The sequence below is a fragment of the Phyllobates terribilis genome, unplaced genomic scaffold (genome assembly GCF_046119375.1).
Source record: "Phyllobates terribilis strain yellow unplaced genomic scaffold, ASM4611937v1 Scaffold_106__1_contigs__length_5700502, whole genome shotgun sequence".
In the NCBI taxonomy this organism is placed as follows: Eukaryota; Metazoa; Chordata; class Amphibia; order Anura; family Dendrobatidae; genus Phyllobates; species Phyllobates terribilis.
In genome coordinates this window covers 78828-105331 of record NW_027362866.1, presented here as the reverse complement: position 1 = coordinate 105331, position 26504 = coordinate 78828, and positions in this window count along the sequence as shown.

The window sequence follows — 26504 nt, the reverse complement described above, 5'->3', positions numbered from 1 at the left end:
GTCCAAAAAAAAATTGTTTTCAACTTTTTTCAGTTTTACCCCCGTGGGATATATATTCTCCCCACACACATTTGGAACTCTCCTGGGGTACCCTCACACATATTATTCCCTCATTTAGTGGATATTTTCACAAAAAAGTGATATTTTCCAAAATCCAAAATATTGGCTGAAAATGACTAAATAACAAGGACTCATTAGGCGAATCGCTCTGGAGCTGAAATGGGAACGCTCACTGACATTTCCCCTATCTGAAAGTCTGATAAACGCCGGAAAAATGACTAAGTCCAAAAAAAAATTTTTTTCAACTTTTTTCAATTTTACCCCCATGGGATATATATTCTACCTACACACATTTGGAACTCTCCTGGGGTACCCTCACCCATATTATTCCCTCATTTAGTGGATATTTTCACAAAAAAGTGAAATTTTCAAAAATCCAAAATATTGGCTGAAAACGACTGAATATCAAGGACTCATTGGGCGAATCGCTCTGGAACTGAAATTGGAACGCTCACTGACATTTCCCCTATCTGAAAGTCTGATAAACGCCGGAAAAATGACAAAGTCCAAAAAAAAAAAAAATTTTAACTTTTTTCAATTTTACCCCCGTGGGATATATATTCTACCCACACACATTTGGAACTCTCCTGGGGTACCCTCACACATATTATTCCCTCATTTAGTGGATATTTTCACAAAAAAGTGAAATTTTCAAAAATCCAAAATATTGGCTGAAAACGACTAAATATCAAAGACTCATTGGGCGAATCGCTCTGGAACTGAAATCGGAACGCTCACTGACATTTCCCCTATCTGAAAGTCTGATAAACGCCGGAAAAATGATTAAGTCCCCAAAAAAAAATGTTTCAACTTTTTTCAATTTTACCCCCGTGGGATATATATTCTACCCACACACATTTGGAACTCTCCTGGGGCACCCTCACCCATATTATTCCCTCATTAAGTGGATATTTTCACAAAAAAGTGAAATTTTCAAAAATCCAGAAAATTGACTGAAAACGACTAAATATCAAGGACTCATTGGGCGAAACGCTCTGGAACTGAAATCGGAACGCTCACTGACATTTCCCCTATCTGAAAGTCTGATAAACGACAGAAAAATGACTAAGTCCCCAAAAAAAAATTTTTCAACTTTTTTCAATTTTACCCCCGTGGGATATATATTCTACCCACACACATTTGGAACTCTCCTGGGGTACTCTCACACATATTATTCCCTCATTTAGTGGATATTTTCACAAAAAAGTGAAATTTTCAAAAATCCAAAATATTGGCTGAAAACGACTGAATATCAAGGACTCATTGGGCGAATCGCTCTTGAACTGAAATTGGAACGCTCACTGACATTTCCCCTATCTGAAAGTCTGATAAACGCCGGAAAAATGACAAAGTCCAAAAAAAAAAAAAATTTTAACTTTTTTCAATTTTACCCCCGTGGGATATATATTCTACCCACACACATTTGGAACTCTCCTGGGGTACCCTCACACATGTTATTCCCTCATTTAGTGGATATTTTCACAAAAAAGTGAAATTTTCAAAAATCCAAAATATTGGCTGAAAACGACTAAATATCAAGGACTCATTGGGCGAATCGCTCTGGAACTGAAATCGGAACGCTCACTGACATTTCCCCTATCTGAAAGTCTGATAAACGACGGAAAAATGACTAAGTCCAAAATAAAAAATTGTTAACTTTTTTCAATTTTACCCCCGTGGGATATATATTCTACCCACACACATTTGGAACTCTCCTGGGGTACCCTCACACATATTATTCCCTCATTTAGTGGATATTTTCACAAAAAAGTGAAATTTTCAAAAATCCAGAAAATTGGCTGAAAACGACTAAAAGTCAAGGACTCATTGGGCGAATCGCTCTGGAACTGAAATCGGAACGCTCACTGACATTTCCCCTATCTGAAAGTCTAATAAACGACGGAAAAATGACTAAGTCCCCAAAAAAAAATTTTTCAACTTTTTTCAATTTTACCCCCGTGGGATATATATTCTACCCACACACATTTGGAACTCTCCTGGGGTACCCTCACACATATTATTCCCTCATTTAGTGGATATTTTTACAAAAAAGTGAAATTTTCAAAAATCCAAAATATTGGCCGAAAACGACTAAATATCAAGGACTCATTGGGCGAATCGCTCTGAAACTGAAATCAGAACGCTCACTGACATTTCCCCTATCTGAAAGTCTGATAAACGCCAGAAAAATGACTAAGTCCAAAAAAAAAAATTGTTAACTTTTTTCAATTTTGCCCCCGTGGGATACATATTCTACCCACACACATTTGGAACTCTCCTGGGGTACCCTCACACATATTATTCCCTCATTTAGTGGATATTTTCACAAAAAAGTGAAATTTTCAAAAATCCAAAATATTGGCTGAAAACGACTAAATATCAAGGACTCATTGGGCGAATCGCTCTGGAACTGAAATTGGAACGCTCACTGACATTTCCCCTATCTGAAAGTCTGATAAACGCCGGAAAAATGACTAAGTCCCCCAAAAAAAGTTTTTCAACTTTTTTCAATTTTACCCCTGTGGGATATATATTCTACCCACACACATTTGGAACTCTCCTGGGGTACCCTCACCCATATTATTCCCTCATTTAGTGGATATTTTCACAAAAAAGTGAAATTTTCAAAAATCCAAAATATTGGCTGAAAACGACTGAATATCAAGGACTCATTGGGCGAATCGCTCTGGAACTGAAATTGGAACGCTCACTGACATTTCCCCTATCTGAAAGTCTGATAAACGCCGGAAAAATGACAAAGTCCAAAAAAAAAAAAAATTTTAACTTTTTTCAATTTTACCCCCGTGGGATATATATTCTACCCACAAACATTTGGAACTCTCCTGGGGTACCCTCACACATGTTATTCCCTCATTTAGTGGATATTTTCACAAAAAAGTAAAATTTTCAAAAATCCAAAATATTGGCTGAAAACGACTAAATATCAAAGACTCATTGGGCGAATTGCTCTGGAACTGAAATAGGAACGCTCACTGACATTTCTCCTATCTGAAAGTCTGATAAACGCCGGAAAAATGATTAAGTCCCCAAAAAAAAATGTTTCAACTTTTTTCAATTTTACCCCCGTGGGATATATATTCTACCCACACACATTTGGAACTCTCCTGGGGTACCCTCACACATATTATTCCCTCATTTAGTGGATATTTTCACAAAAAAGTGAAATTTTCAAAAATCCAAAATATTGGCTGAAAACGACTAAATATCAAAGACTCATTGGGCGAATAGCTCTGGAACTGAAATCGGAACGCTCACTGACATTTCCCCTATCTGAAAGTCTGATAAACGCCGGAAAAATGACTAAGTCCCCAAAAAAAAATTTTTCAACTTTTTTCAATTTTACCCCCGTGGGATATATATTCTACCCACACACATTTGGAACTCTCCTGGGGTACTCTCACACATATTATTCCCTCATTTAGTGGATATTTTCACAAAAAAGTGAAATTTTCAAAAATCCAAAATATTGGCTGAAAACGACTGAATATCAAGGACTCATTGGGCGAATCGCTCTTGAACTGAAATTGGAACGCTCACTGACATTTCCCCTATCTGAAAGTCTGATAAACGCCGGAAAAATGACAAAGTCCAAAAAAAAAAAAAAATTTTAACTTTTTTCAATTTTACCCCCGTGGGATATATATTCTACCCACACACATTTGGAACTCTCCTGGGGTACCCTCACACATGTTATTCCCTCATTTAGTGGATATTTTCACAAAAAAGTGAAATTTTCAAAAATCCAAAATATTGGCTGAAAACGACTAAATATCAAAGTCTCATTGGGCGAATCGCTCTGGAACTGAAATAGGAACGCTCACTGACATTTCCCCTATCTGAAAGTCTCATAAATGCCGGAAAAATGACTAAGTCCAAAAAAAAAAAATTTTTTTACTTTTTTCAATTTTATCCCCTTGGAATATATATTCTACCCACACACATTTGGAACTCTCCTGGGGTACCCTCAGACATATTATTCCCTCATTTAGTGGATATTTTCACAAAAAAGTGAAATTTTCAAAAATCCAAAATATTGGCTGAAAACGACTAAATATCAAGGACTCATTGGGCGAATCGCTCTGGAACTGAAATCGGAACGCTCACTGACATTTCCCCTATCTGAAAGTCTGATAAACGACGGAAAAATGACTAAGTCCAAAAAAAAAAATTGTTAACTTTTTTCAATTTTACCCCCGTGGGATATATATTCTACCCACACACATTTGGAACTCTCCTGGGGTACCCTCACACATGTTATTCCCTCATTTAGTGGATATTTTCACAAAAAAGTGAAATTTTCAAAAATCCAAAATATTGGCTGAAAACGACTAAATATCAAAGTCTCATTGGGCGAATCGCTCTGGAACTGAAATAGGAACGCTCACTGACATTTCCCCTATCTGAAAGTCTCATAAATGCCGGAAAAATGACTAAGTCCAAAAAAAAAAAATTTTTTTACTTTTTTCAATTTTATCCCCTTGGAATATATATTCTACCCACACACATTTGGAACTCTCCTGGGGTACCCTCAGACATATTATTCCCTCATTTAGTGGATATTTTCACAAAAAAGTGAAATTTTCAAAAATCCAAAATATTGGCTGAAAACGACTAAATATCAAGGACTCATTGGGCGAATCGCTCTGGAACTGAAATCGGAACGCTCACTGACATTTCCCCTATCTGAAAGTCTGATAAACGACGGAAAAATGACTAAGTCCCCAAAAAAAAATGTTTCAACTTTTTTCAATTTTACCCCCGTGGGATATATATTCTACCCACAAACATTTGGAACTCTCCTGGGGTACCCTCACACATGTTATTCCCTCATTTAGTGGATATTTTCACAAAAAAGTAAAATTTTCAAAAATCCAAAATATTGGCTGAAAACGACTAAATATCAAAGACTCATTGGGCGAATTGCTCTGGAACTGAAATAGGAACGCTCACTGACATTTCTCCTATCTGAAAGTCTGATAAACGCCGGAAAAATGATTAAGTCCCCAAAAAAAAATGTTTCAACTTTTTTCAATTTTACCCCCGTGGGATATATATTCTACCCACACACATTTGGAACTCTCCTGGGGTACCCTCACCCATATTATTCCCTCATTAAGTGGATATTTTCACAAAAAAGTGAAATTTTCAAAAATCCAAAATATTGGCTGAAAACGACTAAATATCAAAGACTCATTGGGCGAATAGCTCTGGAACTGAAATCGGAACGCTCACTGACATTTCCCCTATCTGAAAGTCTGATAAACGCCGGAAAAATGATTAAGTCCCCAAAAAAAAATGTTTCAACTTTTTTCAATTTTACCCCCGTGGGATATATATTCTACCCACACACATTTGGAACTCTCCTGGGGTACTCTCACACATATTATTCCCTCATTTAGTGGATATTTTCACAAAAAAGTGAAATTTTCAAAAATCCAAAATATTGGCTGAAAACGACTGAATATCAAGGACTCATTGGGCGAATCGCTCTTGAACTGAAATTGGAACGCTCACTGACATTTCCCCTATCTGAAAGTCTGATAAACGCCGGAAAAATGACAAAGTCCAAAAAAAAAAAAAAATTTTAACTTTTTTCAATTTTACCCCCGTGGGATATATATTCTACCCACACACATTTGGAACTCTCCTGGGGTACCCTCACACATGTTATTCCCTCATTTAGTGGATATTTTCACAAAAAAGTGAAATTTTCAAAAATCCAAAATATTGGCTGAAAACGACTAAATATCAAAGTCTCATTGGGCGAATCGCTCTGGAACTGAAATAGGAACGCTCACTGACATTTCCCCTATCTGAAAGTCTCATAAATGCCGGAAAAATGACTAAGTCCAAAAAAAAAAAATTTTTTTACTTTTTTCAATTTTATCCCCTTGGAATATATATTCTACCCACACACATTTGGAACTCTCCTGGGGTACCCTCAGACATATTATTCCCTCATTTAGTGGATATTTTCACAAAAAAGTGAAATTTTCAAAAATCCAAAATATTGGCTGAAAACGACTAAATATCAAGGACTCATTGGGCGAATCGCTCTGGAACTGAAATCGGAACGCTCACTGACATTTCCCCTATCTGAAAGTCTGATAAACGACGGAAAAATGACTAAGTCCAAAAAAAAAAATTGTTAACTTTTTTCAATTTTACCCCCGTGGGATATATATTCTACCCACACACATTTGGAACTCTCCTGGGGTACCCTCACACATATTATTCCCTCATTTAGTGGATATTTTCACAAAAAAGTGAAATTTTCAAAAATCCAGAAAATTGGCTGAAAACGACTAAAAGTCAAGGACTCATTGGGCGAATCGCTCTGGAACTGAAATCGGAACGCTCACTGACATTTCCCCTATCTGAAAGTCTGATAAACGACGGAAAAATGACTAAGTCCCCAAAAAAAAATTTTTCAACTTTTTTCAATTTTACCCCCGTGGGATATATATTCTACCCACACACATTTGGAACTCTCCTGGGGTACCCTCACACATATTATTCCCTCATTTAGTGGATATTTTCACAAAAAAGTGAAATTTTCAAAAATCCAGAAAATTGGCTGAAAACGACTAAAAGTCAAGGACTCATTGGCGAATCGCTCTGGAACTGAAATCGGAACGCTCACTGACATTTCCCCTATCTGAAAGTCTGATAAACGACGGAAAAATGACTAAGTCCCCAAAAAAAAATTTTTCAACTTTTTTCAATTTTACCCCCGTGGGATATATATTCTACCCACACACATTTGGAACTCTCCTGGGGTACCCTCACACATATTATTCCCTCATTTAGTGGATATTTTCACAAAAAAGTGAAATTTTCAAAAATCCAAAATGTTGGCTGAAAACGACTAAATATCAAGGACTCATTGGGCGAATCGCTCTGGAACTGAAATCGGAACGCTCACTGACATTTCCCCTATCTGAAAGTCTGATAAACACCGGAAAAATGACTAAGTCCCCAATAAAAATTTTTTCAACTTTTTTCAATTTTACCCCCGTGGGATATATATTCTACCCACAAACATTTGGAACTCTCCTGGGGTACCCTCACACATGTTATTCCCTCATTTAGTGGATATTTTCACAAAAAAGTGAAATTTTCAAAAATCCAAAATATTGGCTGAAAACGACTGAATATCAAAGACTCATTGGGCGAATCGCTCTGGAACTGAAATTGGAACGCTCACTGACATTTCCCCTATCTGAAAGTCTGATAAACGCCGGAAAAATGACAAAGTCCAAAAAAAAAAAAATTTTAACTTTTTTCAATTTTACCCCCGTGGGATATATATTCTACCCACAAACATTTGGAACTCTCCTGGGGTACCCTCACACATGTTATTCCCTCATTTAGTGGATATTTTCACAAAAAAGTAAAATTTTCAAAAATCCAAAATATTGGCTGAAAACGACTAAATATCAAAGACTCATTGGGCGAATTGCTCTGGAACTGAAATAGGAACGCTCACTGACATTTCTCCTATCTGAAAGTCTGATAAACGCCGGAAAAATGATTAAGTCCCCAAAAAAAAATGTTTCAACTTTTTTCAATTTTCCCCCGTGGGATATATATTCTACCCACACACATTTGGAACTCTCCTGGGGTACCCTCACCCATATTATTCCCTCATTAAGTGGATATTTTCACAAAAAAGTGAAATTTTCAAAAATCCAGAAAATTGACTGAAAACGACTAAATATCAAGGACTCATTGGGCGAAACGCTCTGGAACTGAAATCGGAACGCTCACTGACATTTCCCCTAACTGAAAGTCTGATAAACGCCGGAAAAATGACTAAGTCCCCAAAAAAAAATTTTTCAACTTTTTTCAATTTTACCCCCGTGGGATATATATTCTACCCACACACATTTGGAACTCTCCTGGGGTACTCTCACACATATTATTCCCTCATTTAGTGGATATTTTCACAAAAAAGTGAAATTTTCAAAAATCCAAAATATTGGCTGAAAACGACTGAATATCAAGGACTCATTGGGCGAATCGCTCTTGAACTGAAATTGGAACGCTCACTGACATTTCCCCTATCTGAAAGTGTGATAAACGCCGGAAAAATGACAAAGTCCAAAAAAAAAAAAAAATTTTAACTTTTTTCAATTTTACCCCCGTGGGATATATATTCTACCCACACACATTTGGAACTCTCCTGGGGTACCCTCACACATGTTATTCCCTCATTTAGTGGATATTTTCACAAAAAAGTGAAATTTTCAAAAATCCAAAATATTGGCTGAAAACGACTAAATATCAAAGTCTCATTGGGCGAATCGCTCTGGAACTGAAATAGGAACGCTCACTGACATTTTCCATATCTGAAAGTCTCATAAATGCCGGAAAAATGACTAAGTCCAAAAAAAAAAAAATTTTACTTTTTTCAATTTTATCCCCTTGGAATATATATTCTACCCACACACATTTGGAACTCTCCTGGGGTACCCTCAGACATATTATTCCCTCATTTAGTGGATATTTTCACAAAAAAGTGAAATTTTCAAAAATCCAAAATATTGGCTGAAAACGACTAAATATCAAGGACTCATTGGGCGAATCGCTCTGGAACTGAAATCGGAACGCTCACTGACATTTCCCCTATCTGAAAGTCTGATAAACGACGGAAAAATGACTAAGTCCAAAAAAAAAAATTGTTAACTTTTTTCAATTTTACCCCCGTGGGATATATATTCTACCCACACACATTTGGAACTCTCCTGGGGTACCCTCACACATATTATTCCCTTATTTAGTGGATATTTTCACAAAAAAGTGAAATTTTCAAAAATCCAGAAAATTGGCTGAAAACGACTAAAAGTCAAGGACTCATTGGGCGAATCGCTCTGGAACTGAAATCGGAACGCTCACTGACATTTCCCCTATCTGAAAGTCTGATAAACGACGGAAAAATGACTAAGTCCCCAAAAAAAAATTTTTCAACTTTTTTCAATTTTACCCCCGTGGGATATATATTCTACCCACACACATTTGGAACTCTCCTGGGGTACCCTCACACATATTATTCCCTCATTTAGTGGATATTTTCACAAAAAAGTGAAATTTTCAAAAATCCAGAAAATTGGCTGAAAACGACTAAAAGTCAAGGACTCATTGGCGAATCGCTCTGGAACTGAAATCGGAACGCTCACTGACATTTCCCCTATCTGAAAGTCTGATAAACGACGGAAAAATGACTAAGTCCCCAAAAAAAAATTTTTCAACTTTTTTCAATTTTACCCCCGTGGGATATATGTTCTACCCACACACATTTGGAACTCTCCTGGGGTACCCTCACACATATTATTCCCTCATTTAGTGGATATTTTCACAAAAAAGTGAAATTTTCAAAAATCCAAAATATTGGCTGAAAACGACTAAATATCAAGGACTCATTGGGCGAATCGCTCTGGAACTGAAATCGGAACGCTCACTGACATTTCCCCTATCTGAAAGTCTGATAAACACCGGAAAAATGACTAAGTCCCCAATAAAAATTTTTTCAACTTTTTTCAATTTTACCCCCGTGGGATATATATTCTACCCACAAACATTTGGAACTCTCCTGGGGTACCCTCACACATGTTATTCCCTCATTTAGTGGATATTTTCACAAAAAAGTGAAATTTTCAAAAATCCAAAATATTGGCTGAAAACGACTGAATATCAAAGACTCATTGGGCGAATCGCTCTGGAACTGAAATTGGAACGCTCACTGACATTTCCCCTATCTGAAAGTCTGATAAACGCCGGAAAAATGACAAAGTCCAAAAAAAAAAAAATTTTAACTTTTTTCAATTTTACCCCCGTGGGATATATATTCTACCCACAAACATTTGGAACTCTCCTGGGGTACCCTCACACATGTTATTCCCTCATTTAGTGGATATTTTCACAAAAAAGTAAAATTTTCAAAAATCCAAAATATTGGCTGAAAACGACTAAATATCAAAGACTCATTGGGCGAATTGCTCTGGAACTGAAATAGGAACGCTCACTGACATTTCTCCTATCTGAAAGTCTGATAAACGCCGGAAAAATGATTAAGTCCCCAAAAAAAAATGTTTCAACTTTTTTCAATTTTACCCCCGTGGGATATATATTCTACCCACACACATTTGGAACTCTCCTGGGGTACCCTCACACATATTATTCCCTCATTTAGTGGATATTTTCACAAAAAAGTGAAATTTTCAAAAATCCAAAATATTGGCTGAAAACGACTAAATATCAAAGTCTCATTGGGCGAATCGCTCTGGAACTGAAATAGGAACGCTCACTGACATTTCCCCTATCTGAAAGTCTCATAAATGCCGGAAAAATGACTAAGTCCAAAAAAAAATAATTTTTTTACTTTTTTCAATTTTATCCCCTTGGAATATATATTCTACCCACACACATTTGGAACTCTCCTGGGGTACCCTCAGACATATTATTCCCTCATTTAGTGGATATTTTCACAAAAAAGTGAAATTTTCAAAAATCCAAAATATTGGCTGAAAACGACTAAATATCAAGGACTCATTGGGCGAATCGCTCCGGAACTGAAATCGGAACGCTCACTGACATTTCCCCTATCTGAAAGTCTGATAAACGCCGGAAAAATGACTAAGTCCCCAAAAAAAAATTTTTCAACTTTTTTCAATTTTACCCCCGTGGGATATATATTCTACCCACACACATTTGGAACTCTCCTGGGGTACTCTCACACATATTATTCCCTCATTTAGTGGATATTTTCACAAAAAAGTGAAATTTTCAAAAATCCAAAATATTGGCTGAAAATGACTGAATATCAAGGACTCATTGGGCGAATCGCTCTTGAACTGAAATTGGAACGCTCACTGACATTTCCCCTATCTGAAAGTCTGATAAACGCCGGAAAAATGACAAAGTCCAAAAAAAAAAAAAAATTTTAACTTTTTTAAATTTTACCCCCGTGGGATATATATTCTACCCACACACATTTGGAACTCTCCTGGGGTACCCTCACGCATGTTATTCCCTCATTTAGTGGATATTTTCACAAAAAAGTGAAATTTTCAAAAATCCAAAATATTGGCTGAAAACGACTAAATATCAAGGACTCATTGGGCGAATCGCTCTGGAACTGAAATCGGAACGCTCACTGACATTTCCCCTATCTGAAAGTCTGATAAACGACGGAAAAATGACTAAGTCCAAAAAAAAAAATTGTTAACTTTTTTCAATTTTACCCCCGTGGGATATATATTCTACCCACACACATTTGGAACTCTCCTGGGGTACCCTCACACATATTATTCCCTCATTTAGTGGATATTTTCACAAAAAAGTGAAATTTTCAAAAATCCAGAAAATTGGCTGAAAACGACTAAAAGTCAAGGACTCATTGGGCGAATCACTCTGGAACTGAAATCGGAACGCTCACTGACATTTCCCCTATCTGAAAGTCTGATAAACGACGGAAAAATGACTAAGTCCCCAAAAAAAAATTTTTCAACTTTTTTCAATTTTACCCCCGTGGGATATATATTCTACCCACACACATTTGGAACTCTCCTGGGGTACCCTCACACATGTTATTTCCTCATTTAGTGGATATTTTCACAAAAAAGTGAAATTTTCAAAAATCCAAAATATTGGCTGAAAACGACTAAATATCAAGGACTCATTGGGCGAATCGCTCTGGAACTGAAATCGGAACGCTCACTGACATTTCCCCTATCTGAAAGTCTGATAAACACCGGAAAAATGACTAAGTCCCCAATAAAAATTTTTTCAACTTTTTTCAATTTTACCCCCGTGGGATATATATTCTACCCACAAACATTTGGAACTCTCCTGGGGTACCCTCACACATGTTATTCCCTCATTTAGTGGATATTTTCACAAAAAAGTAAAATTTTCAAAAATCCAAAATATTGGCTGAAAACGACTAAATATCAAAGACTCATTGGGCGAATTGCTCTGGACTGAAATAGGAACGCTCACTGACATTTCTCCTATCTGAAAGTCTGATAAACGCCGGAAAAATGATTAAGTCCCCAAAAAAAAATGTTTCAACTTTTTTCAATTTTACCCCCGTGGGATATATATTCTACCCACAAACATTTGGAACTCTCCTGGGGTACCCTCACACATGTTATTCCCTCATTTAGTGGATATTTTCACAAAAAAGTAAAATTTTCAAAAATCCAAAATATTGGCTGAAAACGACTAAATATCAAAGACTCATTGGGCGAATCGCTCTGGAGTGAAATTGGAACGCTCACTGACATTTCCCCTATCTGAAAGTCTGATAAACGCCGGAAAAATGACTAATCCCCAAAAAAAATTTTTCAATTTTACTCCCGTGGGATATATATTCTACCCACACACATTTGGAACTCTCCTGGGGTATCCTCACACATATTATTCCCTCATTTAGTGGATATTTTCACAAAAAAGTGAAATTTTTAAAAATCCAAAATATTGGCTGAAAACGACTAAATATCAAGGACTCATTGGGCGAATCGCTCTGGAACTGAAATCGGAACGCTCACTGACATTTCCCCTATCTGAAAGTCTGATAAACGCCGGAAAAATGACTAAGTCCAAAAAAAAATTGTTTTTAACTTTTTTCAATATTACCCCCGTGGGATATATATTCTACCCACACACATTTGGAACTCTCCTGGGGTACCCTCACACATATTATTCCCTCATTTAGTGGATATTTTCACAAAAAAGTGAAATTTTCAAAAATCCAAAATATTGGCTGAAATCGACTAAATATCAAGGACTCATAGGGCGAATCGCTCTGGAGTGAAATTGGAACGCTCACTGACATTTCCCCTATCTGAAAGTCTGATAAACGCCGGAAAAATGACTAATCCCCAAAAAAAATTTTTCAATTTTACTCCCGTGGGATATATATTCTACCCACACACATTTGGAACTCTCCTGGGGTATCCTCACACATATTATTCCCTCATTTAGTGGATATTTTCACAAAAAAGTGAAATTTTCAAAAATCCAAATTATTGGCTGAAAATGACTAAATATCAAGGACTCATTGGGCGAATCGCTCTGGAACTGAAATCGTAACACTCACTGACATTTCACCTATCTGAAAGTCTGATAAACGCCGGAAAAATGACTAAGTCCAAAAAAAAAATTTTTTTAAACTTTTTAAATTTTACCCCCGTGGGATATATATTCTACCCACACACATTTGGAACTCTCCTGGGGTACCCTCACACATATTATTCCCTCATTTAGTGGATATTTTCACAAAAAAAGTGAAATTTTCAAAAATCCAGAAAATTGGCTGAAAACGACTAGATATCAAGGACTCATTGGGCGAATCGCTCTGGAACTGAAATCGGAACGCTCACTGACATTTGCCGTATCTGAAAGTCTGATTAACGCCGGAAAAATGACTAAGCCCAAAAAAAAATTTTTTTCAACTTTTTATAATTTTACCCCCGTGGGATATATATTCTACCCACACACATTTGGAACTCTCCTGGGGTACCCTCACACATATTATTCCCTTATTTAGTGGATATTTTCACAAAAAAGTGAAATTTTCAAAAATCCAAAATATTGGCTGAAAACGACGAAATATCAAGGACTCATTGGGCGAATCGCTCTGGAACTGAAATCGGAACGCTCACTGACATTTGCCCTATCTGAAAGTCTGATTAACGCCGGAAAAATGACTAAGTTCAAAAAAAAAATTTTTTTAAACTTTTTTCAATTTTACCCCCGTGGGATATATATTCTACCCACACACATTTGGAACTCTCCTGGGGTACCCTCACACATATTATTCCCTCATTTAGTGGATATTTTCACAAAAAAAAATGAAATTTTCAAAAATCCAGAAAATTGGCTGAAAACGACTAAATATCAAGGACTCATTGGTCGAATCGCCCTGGAACTGAAATCGGAACGCTCACTGACATATGCCCTATCTGAAAGTCTGATAAACGACGGAAAAGTGACTAAGTCCAAAAAAAATTTTTTTTCAACTTTCTTCAATTTTACCCCCGTGGGATATGTATTCTGCCCACACACATTTGGAACTCTCATGGGGTACCCTAAAACATATTATTCCCTCGTTTAGTGGATATTTTTACAAAAAAGTGAAATTTTCAAAAATCCAGAAAATTGGCTGAAAACGACTAAACATCAAGGACTCATTGGGCGAATTGCTCTGGAACTGAAATTGGAATGCTCACTGACATTTCCCCTATCTGAAAGTCTGATAAACGCCGGAAAAATGACTAAGTCCAAAAAAAAATTTTTTTCAACTTTCTGCAATTTTACCCCCGTGGGATATATATTCTACTCACACACATTTGGAACTCTCCTGGGGTACCCTCACACATATTATTCCCTCATTTAGTGGATATTTTCACAAAAAAGTGAAATTTTCAAAAATCCAAAATATTGGCTGAAAACGACTAAATATCAAGGAATCATTGGGCGAATCGCTCTGGAACTGAAATCGGAATGCTCACTGACATTTCCGCTATCTGAAAGTCTGATAAACGCCGGAAAAATGACTAAGTCCAAAAAAAAAATTTTTTCAACTTTCTTCAATTTTACCCCCGTGGGATATATATTCTACCCACACACATTTGGAACTCTCATGGGGTACCCTCAAACATATTATTCCCTCATTTAGTGGATATTTTCACAAAAAAGTGAAATTTTCAAAAATCCAGAAAATTGGCTAAAAACGACTAAATATCAAGGACTCATTGGGCAAATCGCTCTGGAACTGAAATTGGAATGCTCACTGACATTTCCCCTATCTGAAAGTCTGATAAACGCCAGAAAAATGACTAAGTCCAAAAAAAAAATTTTTTCAACTTTTTTCAATTTTACCCCCTTGGTATATATATTCTACCCACACACATTTGGAACTCTCCTGGGGTATCCTCACACATATTATTCCCTCATTTAGTGGATATTTTCACAAAAAAGTGAAATTTTCAAAAATCAAAAATATTGGCTGAAAACGATTAAATATCAAGGACTCATTGGGCGAATCGCTCTGGAACTGAAATCGGAATGCTCACTGACATTTGCCCTATCTGAAAGTCTGATAAACGCCGGAAAAATGACTAAGCCCAAAAAAAAAATGTTTTCAACTTTTTTCAATTTTACCCCCGTGTGATATATATTCTACCCACACACATTTGGAACTCTCCTGGGGTACCCTCACACATATTATTCCCTCATTTATTGGATATTTTCACAAAAAAAGTGAAATTTTCAAAAATCCAGAAAATTGGCTAAAAACGACTAAATATCAAGGACTCATTGGGCAAATCGCTCTGGAACTGAAATTGGAATGCTCACTGACATTTCCCCTATCTGAAAGTCTGATAAACGCCGAAAAAATGACTAAGTCCAAAAAAAAAATTTTTTCAACTTTTTTCAATTTTACCCCCATGGGATATATATTCTACCCACACACATTTGGAACTCTCCTGGGGTATCCTCACACATATTATTCCCTCATTTATTGGATATTTTCACAAAAAAGTGAAATTTTCAAAAATCTAAAATATTGGCTGAAAACGACTAAATATCAAGGAATCATTGGGCGAATCGCTCTGGAACTGAAATCGGAATGCTCACTGACATTTGCCCTATCTGAAAGTCTGATAAACGCCGGAAAAATGACTAAGTCCAAAAAAAAATTTTTTTCAACTTTTTTCAATTTTACCCCCGTGGGATATATATTCTACCCACACACATTTGGAACTCTCCTGGGGTACCCTCACACATATTATTCCCTCATTTAGTGGATATTTTCACAAAAAAAGTGAAATTTTCAAAAATCCAGAAAATTGGCTGAAAACGACTAAATATCAAGGACTCATTGGGCGAATCGCTCTGGAACTGAAATCGGAACGCTTACTGACGTTTGCCCTATCTGAAAGTCTGATAAACGCCGGAAAAATGACTAAGTCCAAAAAAAAAATTTTTTCAACTTTCTTCAATTTTACCCCCGTGGGATATATATTCTACCCACACACATTTGGAATGGAACTCTCATGGGGTACCCTCAAACATATTATTCCCTCATTTAGTGGATATTTTCACAAAAAAATGAAATTTTCAAAAATCCAGAAAATTGGCTGAAAACGACTCAATATCAAGGACTCATTGGGCGAATCGCTCTGGAACTGAAATTGGAATGCTCACTGACATTTCCCCTATCTGAAAGTCTGATAAACGCCGGAAAAATGACTAAGTCCAAAAATATTTTTTTTTATCTTTTTTCAATTTTACCCCCGTGGGATATATATTCTACCCACACACATTTGGAACTCTCCTGGGGTATCCTAAAACATATTATTCCCTCATTTAGTGGATATTTTCACAAAAAAGTGAAATTTTCAAAAATCCAGAAAATTGGCTGAAAACGACTAAATATCAAGGACTCATTGGGCGAATCGCTCTGGAACTGAAATCGGAATGCTCACTGACATTTGCCCTAGTTGAAAGTCTGATTAACGCCGGAAAAATGACTAAGTCCAAAAAAAATTTTTTTTCAACTTTTTTCAATTTTACCCCCGTGGGATATATATTCTACCCACACACATTTGGAACTCTCCTGGGGTACCCTCACACATATTATTCCCTCATTTAGTGGATATTTTCAGAAAAAAAGTGAAATTTTCAAAAATCTAGAAAATTGGCTGAAAACGACAAAATATCATGGACTCATTGGGCGAATCGCTCTGGAACTGAAATCGGAAAGCTCACTGACATTTCCGCTATCTGAAAGTCTGATAAACGCCGGAAAAATGACTAAGTCCAAAAAAAAAATTTTTTCAACTTTTTTCAATTTTACCCCCGTGGGATATATATTCTACCCACACACATTTGGAACTCTCCTGGGGTACCCTCACACATATTATTCCCTCATTTAGTGGATATTTTCACAAAAAAAAGTGAAATTTTCAAAAATCCAGAAAATTGGCTGAAAACGACTAAATATCAAGGACTCATTGGGCGAATCGCTCTGGAGTGAAATTGGAACGCTCACTGACATTTCCCCTATCTGAAAGTCTGATAAACGCCGGAAAAATGACTAATCCCCAAAAAAAATTTTCAATTTTACTCCCGTGGGATATATATTCTACCCACACACATTTGGAACTCTCCTGGGGTATCCTCACACATATTATTCCCTCATTTAGTGGATATTTTCACAAAAAAGTGAAATTTTCAAAAATCCAAAATATTGGCTGAAAATGACTAAATATCAAGGACTCATTGGGCGAATCGCTCTGGAACTGAAATCGTAACACTCACTGACATTTCACCTATCTGAAAGTCTGATAAACGCCGGAAAAATGACTAAGTCCAAAAAAAAATTTTTTTAAACTTTTTTCAATTTTACCCCCGTGGGATATATACTCTACCCACACACATTTGGAACTCTCCTGGGGTTCCTGTTATGATCTGCTACAGGGACTAAGGAAAGACAGGTGATCTGTCCCTACAATAGAACTAAACTAGATCCCTACGATGTAACGGGGAACCTGATCCTGAGATCAGACCCGCTAAAGTCCTCGGCTAGTCTGTACGAATACATATAGATGTGAGGGAGGGATCCCTACAAGAACTAGGGACTGTGATAAGTTGGACACCTCCTAGCAGAAATAGTAGCAGTCAAAGACAAACACACAACAAAAAGCATAGAGGTCAGAAGACCTAGCAAAACTAACAGAGAACGGCAACAGAGCACCAAGCTAGCTCAAGAGTAGTAAATACAGTGAAGTCCAGCAAGGCCAGGAGGGCAGAGCCGGATTAAATAGGCAAAAATGGTCATGTGACCAGCAAACTAAAAAAAAACTAACAGGAGAGTTCTAACAGTACCCCCTCTTCTAAGAGGATCCTCCGGATCCCCTAGGCCCAGGCTTACCAGGAAACCTCCTGTGAAACGATCTGACAAGTCTGGAAGCAGAAACATCATCCGCCCTCACCCATGAGTTATCCTCAGGTCCGAAACCCTTCCAAGTGACGAGATACTGCAAACGCCCTCTATACCGTCTAGAATTTAGGATGCGGGAAATTTCATATTCCCTGTCCTCCACCACCGGAGGAACAGTGGCAGAGGCGTCACCATCCGACACATCAGCTTTTTTCAACAGAGAAACATGAAACATTGGGTTAATCTTCCAGAACGTAGGAACCTCCAACCTAACAGCAGATTGGTTAACTATCTGAAGCACCTTAAAGGGCCCTACGAACTTGGTACCCAATTTTTTAGAAGGAATCCTCAATCGCAGATTCTTAGAGGACAACCAAACCATGTCACCAACAGCAAACAAAACCTCTTGCCGTTTCCTATCAAAGTACCTCTTAGATTTTTTGTTAGCCTCCTGAAGATTACCACGCACATCCGTCCAAACTCTCTCCAAATCACCGGAAAAACTCTCCTCCTCAGGCACAGCCGAAACCAATTTGGAGAATGACCCAAAAGACGGATGTCTCCCAGAACAACAAAAAAAAGGCGAACACCCAGCAGAAGAGGATGTATGGTTGTTAAGAGCAAATTCAGCAAGTGGCAGAAACTCAGACCACCCCTCTTGATTGTCTGCCACAAAACAACGCAAGAACTGCTCAGCATCCTGGTTCTTCCTTTCTGTCTGGCCATTAGACTCAGGATGATATCCGAATGAAAACGACAAATGAACTCCCAACCTGTCACAAAAGGCACGCCAAAAACGAGCCACGAACTGAGGTCCCCTATCAGAAACAATGTCAGTAGGAACACCATGTAGTCTGACAATTTCCTTGACAAAGGCCTTAGCGAGTGTCTTAGCGCAAGGCAGTTTGATGAAGGGAACCAAGTGACACATCTTGCTAAAACGGTCCACGACCACCCAGATGACCGTGAAACCTTCAGAGGGGGGAAGGTCAGTAATAAAGTCCATAGCCAGATGTGTCCAAGGTGCACTAGGAACCTCCATAGGGCAAAGCAACCCTGCAGCAGGAGCATGCGAAGACTTAGATCTAGCACACACAGTACATTGGCGCACCCACTTAATGACTTCCTTCTGCCATCCAGGCCACCAAAAACTGCGACCCACAAGTCTCTTGGTCTCAGAAATTCCTGGATGACCTGCCAACCGAGACTCATGACACTTAACAAACAAATCTCTCCTAAAGGTCCTAGGCACAAACAACCTCCCATGGGGAGTGTTAGATGGGGCATTCTCCTGAGCTTTAAGAATCTCATCCTCCAAAACGGAGTCCAAAGCAGCAATCACAACACCTTCTTGTAAAATGCTCTCCTCTTCCTCCTCAACACCGACCATGGGAGAAAAGCTGCGAGACAAAGCATCCGCTTTAACATTCTTGGTACCCGGGATGTAAGTAACGGAAAAATTAAACCGCGAGAAAAAAAGTGCCCACCTAGCCTGACGGGCATTCAAGCGCTTGGCAGCATCAAGATAGATCAGATTTTTATGATCAGTGAAAACCTGAATGGGAAATTCAGCACCTTCCAAGAGGTGACGCCAGTGTTCAAATGCGAGTTTAATCGCCAGCAATTCCCGATTACCAATATCGTAATTAAGCTCAGTCTCAGAAAATTTTTTTGAAAAAAAGGCACACGGATGTACTCCATCCTTGTTTTCCTGAGACAACACCGCACCGACCCCCACCGAAGAAGCATCAACCTCAACCAAAAACGGCTTAGTCACATCAGGCTGCATAAGGATGGGGGCAGAGCTGAACCTCTCCTTTAGAAACACAAAAGCTTCAATGGCCTCAGAAGTCCACTGAACCGCATTAGCACCTTTCCTGGTGAGATCGGTCAGCGGTTTGACAATAGAAAAATTTTTTATGAATTTTCTGTAATAATTGGCGAAACCCAAAAACCTCTGTATCGATTTCAAACCAATAGGCCTAGGCCATTCCTGCACAGCTTGAACTTTAACCGGGTCCATCTCAAAACCTTCACTGGAGATAATGTAGCCCAAAAAACTAATTCTCTGTACAGCGAACTCACATTTCTCCAGCTTAGCAAAAAGCGAATTGTCCATTAATAACTGTAATACCTCACGTACGCTCCGCCAATGAGACTCCAGATCAGGCGAATAAATCAGAATGTCATCCAAATACACAACCACGTTTTTGCCGATTAAAGGTCTAAGGATGTCATTAATAAGATTCTGAAAAAATGCTGGAGCATTGGTAAGACCAAAAGGCATCACCAGATTCTCAAAATGACCCACAGGAGTGTTAAAAGCAGTCTCCCATTCATCACCCTCCTTCATGCGCAACAAATTGTATGCCCCCCGGAGATCAATTTTAGAGAACCACTTGGCCCCCACTAACTGGTTAAATAAATCAGGAATCAATGGCAGTGGGTAAGGATTGCGTACAGTAATTTTATTAATCTCACGAAAGTCCAGACAAGGACGTAAACCGCCATCTTTTTTTTTTACAAAAAAAAATCCAACAGCCACAGGAGACTTGGAAGGCCTAATGTGACCGGCGGCCAACCTTGTCTGTATGTATTCCTCCAAAGCCTTTCTCTCAGGAATAGTAAGATTAAATAAACGACTTTTAGGAAGAGTCGCTGCAGGGACAAATTCAATGGTACAATCATAGTCTCTATGGGGAGGCAAAATTTGTGACTCCTCCTCAGAAAAAACTCTCCAAAAATCCTGAATAGGTACAGGTAATTCCCCTTTATACACAGCAGCAATGCGCCCGTTACAACATTTGTCATAACACTTAGGGCTCCAGGACTTAATTTCATTGGTAGACCAATCCAGTACAGGATTGTACAATTTTAACCAGGGTAACCCCAATATTACTGGAGAAGGCAAATTATCCAAATCCAAATTCTCTTGATGAATACCATTAATAGTGAGGGGAAATTCACAGACCTTATGAGTAACACTCTTCAAGGGAGAGCCATCAACAGAAACCACAGCAATAGGGGATGACAAAGTTTTAGGTTCAAATCTAAGTTTTTCCAAGAATCCCCCATCAATCACATTCAGAGTAGAACCACAATCCACAAATACCCGAAATTCAATTAATTCATCCTGAGCAGCAGTAGTGGCAGATAGGAATACTCCCTTAGAATTTAAACAGGCTATACGAGCATGGCTGACCATTTTTTTTTTTCTTTCTTCATACGAAGCACACAGTTCTTAATAAAATGACCAGAATTTCCGCAATAGAAGCACAAGCCTTCAGAAATCCTGCGGTCTTTTTCCTGAGAGCGGTGTGCCATCGCCCCAATCTCCATCGGCTCTCCATTGTCAGCACAGACCCTCTCAGGACTCGGAGCTGACATAGCAGAGGATTTGCTCTCATTAACCCTTGCACGCAGTCTCCTGTCCACCCGTATAGCTAATTGCATTGCCTCCTGCAAGTTTCCAGGTGTGGGATAAGCAATCAGTAAATCCTTAACCCTTTCACCTAGCCCTGCAAGAAACAAGCTTTTCAAAGCTAAATCGTTCCACCCCATCTGGGCAGACCACCGACGGAAGTGAGAACAATATTTTTCCACATTACCTGATCCCTGCCTCAGATGTCTCAATTCAGACTCAGCAGATGAGACACGATCAGGATCATCGTACAACAAACCCAAAGCAGAAAAAAAACTATCCACTGATCTAAAGCACGGATCACTAGGTTGGAGAGAGAAGGCCCATCCCTGAGGATCTTTGCGCAAAAGTGACATTATGAACCCTATGCGCTGTGATTCATCACCAGAGGATCCGGTTCTCAAACGAAAATACAATAAACAAGCATTTTTAAAAGAAAAAAAATCTTGTTGTTCGCCAAAAAATAGATCAGGCAGACGTACCTTTGGTTCCACAAAATGTGCTCCAGAACAGCTACTGACGTGTTGTTGGAGCTTGGCCACCTCCAGAGAGAGTCCCTGCAAGAGTTGAGCCAAATCTTGAACCGAGACCATGATGGAAAACTGGAGGTCTTTCCTTAGAGAATATATATATTTTTTTTTCTTTCAGGGCTGGACTTACCGTTATGATCTGCTACAGGGACTAAGGAAAGACAGGAGATCTGTCCCTACAATAGAACTAAACTAGATCCCTACGATGTAACGGGGAACCTGATCCTGCGATCAGACCCGCTAAAGTCCTCGGCTAGTCTGTACGAAGACCTATAGATGTGAGGGAGGGATCCCTACAAGAACTAGGAACTGGGATAAGTTGGACACCTTCTAGCAGAAATAGTAGCAGTCAAAGACAAACACACAACAAAAAGCATAGAGGTCAGAAGACCTAGCAAAACTAACAGAGAACGGCAACAGAGCACCAAGCTAGCTCAAGAGTAGTAAATACAATGAAGTCCAGCAAGGCCAGGAGGGCGGAGCCGGATTAAATAGGCAAAAATGGTCATGTGACCTGCAAACTAAAAAAAACCTAACAGGAGAGTTCTAACAGTACCCTCACACATATTATTCCCTCATTTAGTGGATATTTTCACAAAAAAGTGAAATTTTCAAAAATCCAAAATATTGGCTGACAACTGCTAAATATCAAGGACTCATTGGGCGAATCGCTCTGGAACTGAAATCGGAACGCTCACTGACATTTCCCCTATCTGAAAGTCTGATAAATGCCGGAAAAATGACTAAGTCCACAAAAAAAAATTTTTCAACTTTTTTCAATTTTACTCCCGTGGGATATATATTCTACCGACACACATTTGGAACTCTCCTGGGGTACCCTCACACATTCCCTCATTTAGTGGATATTTTCACAAAAAAGTCAAATTTTCAAAAATCCAAAATATTGGCTGAAAACGACTAAATATCAAGGACTCATTGGGAGAATCGCTCTGGAACTGAAATCAGAATGCTCACTGACATTTCCCCTATCTGAAAGTCTGATGAACGCCGGAAAAATGACTAAGTCCCCCCAAAAAAAATTTTCAACTTTTTTCAATTTTACCCCCGTGGGATATATATTCTACCCACACACATTTGGAACTCTCCTGGGGTACCCTCACACATATTATTCCCTCATTTAGTGGATATTTTCACAAAAAAGTGAAATTTTCAAAAATCCAGAAAATTGGCTGAAAACGACTAAATATCAAGGACTCATTGGGCGAAACGCTCTGGAACTGAAATTGGAACGCTCACTGACATTTCCCCTATCTGAAAGTCTGATAAACGCCGGAAAAATGACTAAGTCCCCAAAAAAATTTTTTTCAACTTTTTTCAATTTTACTCCCGTGGGATATATATTCTACCCACACACATTTGGAACTCTCCTGGCGTATCCTCACACATATTAATCCCTCATTTAGTGGATATTTTCACAAAAAAGTGAAATTTTCAAAAATCCAAATTATTGGCTGAAAACGACTAAATAGCAAGGACTCATTGGGCGAATCGCTCTGGAACTGAAATCGGAATGCTCACTGACATTTCCCCTATCTGAAAGTCTGATAAACGCCGGAAAAATGACTAAGTACAAAAAAAAATTTTTTTCAACTTTTTTCAATTTTACTCCCGTGGGATATATATTTTACCGACACACATTTGGAACTCTCCTGGGGTACCCTCACACATTCCCTCATTTAGTGGATATTTTCACAAAAAAGTGAAATTTTCAAAAATCCAAAATATTGGCTGAAAACGACTAAATATCAAGGACTCATTGGGAGAATCGCTCTGGAACTGAAATCAGAATGCTCACTGACATTTCCCCTATCTGAAAGTCTGATAAACGCCGGAAAAATGACTAAGTCCCCCCAAAAAAAATTTTCAACTTTTTTCAATTTTACCCCCGTGGGATATATATTCTACCCACACACATTTGGAACTCTCCTGGGGTACCCTCACACATATTATTCCCTCATTTAGTGGATATTTTCACAAAAAAGTGAAATTTTCAAAAATCCAGAAAATTGGCTGAAAACGACTAAATATCAAGGACTCATTGGGCGAATCGCTCTGGAACTGAAATCGGAACACTCACTGACATTTCCCCTATCTGAAAGTCTGATAAATGCCAGAAAAATGACTAAGTCCAAAAAAAAATTTTTTTCAACTTTTTTCAAATTTACCCACGTGGGATATATATTCTACCCACACACATTTGGAACTCTCCTGGGGTACCCTCACACATATTATTCCCTCATTTAGTGGATATTTTCACAAAAAAGTGGAATTTTCAAAAATCCAAAATATTGGCTGAAAACGACTAAATAGCAAGGACTCATTGGGCGAATCGCTCTGGAACTGAAATCGGAACACTCACTGACATTTCCCCTATCTGAAAGTCTGATAAACGCCGGAAAAATGACTAAGTCCAAAAAAAAATTTTTAAACTTTTTTCAATTTTACCCCCGTGGGATATATATTCTACCCACACACATTTCGAACTCTCCTGGCGTATCCTCACACATATTATTCCCTCATTTAGTGGATATTTTCACAAAAAGGTGAAATTTTCAAAAATCCAGAAAGTTGGCTGAAAACAAGGACTCATTGGTTGAATCGCTCTGGAACTGAAATCGGAACGCTCACTGACATTTCCCCTATCTGAAAGTCTGATAAACGCCGGAAAAATGACTAAGTCCAAAAAAAATTTTTTTTAACTTTTTTCAATTTTACCCCCGTGGGATATATATTCTACCCACACACATTTGGAACTCCCCTGGGGTACCCTCACACATATTATTCCCTCATTTAGTGGATATTTTCACAAAAAAGTGAAATTTTCAAAAATCCAAAATATTGGCTGAAAACGACTAAATATCAAGGACTCATTGGGCGAATCGCTCTGGAACTGAAATTGGAACGCTCACTGACATTTCCCCTATCTGAAAGTCTGATAAACGCCGGAAAAATGACTAAGTCCCCAAAAAAATTTTTTTCAACTTTTTTCAATTTTACTCCCGTGGGATATAAATTCTACCCACACACATTTGGAACTCTCCTGGCGTATCCTCACACATATTAATCCCTCATTTAGTGGATATTTTCACAAAAAAGTGAAATTTTCAAAAATCCAAATTATTGGCTGAAAACGACTAAATAGCAAGGACTCATTGGGCGAATCGCTCTGGAACTGAAATCGGAATGCTCACTGACATTTCCCCTATCTGAAAGTCTGAGAAACGCCGGAAAAATGACTGAGTACAAAAAAAAATTTTTTTCAACTTTTTTTAATTTTACCCCCGTGGGATATATATTCTACCCACACACATTTGGTACTCTTCTGGGGTACCCTCACACATATTATTCCCTCATTTAGTGGATATTTTCACAAAAAAGTGAAATTTTCAAAAATCCAGAAAATTGGCTGAAAATGACTAAATATCAAGGACTCATTGGGCGAATCGCTCTGGAACTGAAATCGGAACGCTCACTGACATTTCCCCTATCTGAAAGTCTGATAAACGCCGGAAAAATGACTAAGTCCAAAAAAATTTTTTTTTAACTTTTTTCAATTTTACCCCCGTGGGATATATATTCTACCCACACACATTTGGAACTCTCCTGGTGTACCTTCACACATATTATTCCCTCATTTAGTGGATATTTTCAGAAAAAAAGTGAAATTTTCAAAAATCCAAAATATTGGCTGAAAACGACTAAATATCAAGTACTCATTGGGCGAATCGCTCTGGAACTGAAATCGGAACGCTCACTGACATTTGCCCTATGTGAAAGTCTGATAAACGCCGGAAAAATGACTAAGTCCAAAAAAAAATTTTTGCAACTTTTTTCAATTTTACCCCCGTGGGATATATATTCTACCCACACACATTTGGAACTCTCCTGGGGTACCCTCACACATATTATTCCCTCATTTAGTGGATATTTTCACAAAAAAGTGAAATTTTCAAAAATCCAAAATATTGGCTGAAAACGACAAAATATCAAGGACTCATTGGGCGAATCGCTCTGGAACTGAAATCGGAACGCTCACTGACATTTGCCCTATCTCAAAGTCTGATTAACGCGGGAAAAATGACTAAGTCCAAAAAATAATTTTTTTCAACTTTTTTCAATTTTACCCCCGTGGGATATATATTCTACCCACACACATTTGGAACTCTCCTGGGGTACCCTCACACATATTATTCCCTCATTTAGTGGATATTTTCAGAAAAAAAGTGAAATTTTCAAAAATCCAAAATATTGGCTGAAAACGACTAAATATCAAGTACTCATTGGGCGAATCGCTCTGGAACTGAAATCGGAACGCTCACTGACATTTGCCCTATCTGAAAGTCTGATTAACGCCGGAAAAAAGACTAAGTCCAAAAAAATTTTTTTTCAACTTTTTTCAATTTTACCCCCGTGGGATATATATTCTACCCACACACATTTGGAACTCTCCTGGGGTACCCTCACACATATTATTAACTCATTTAGTGGATATTTTCAG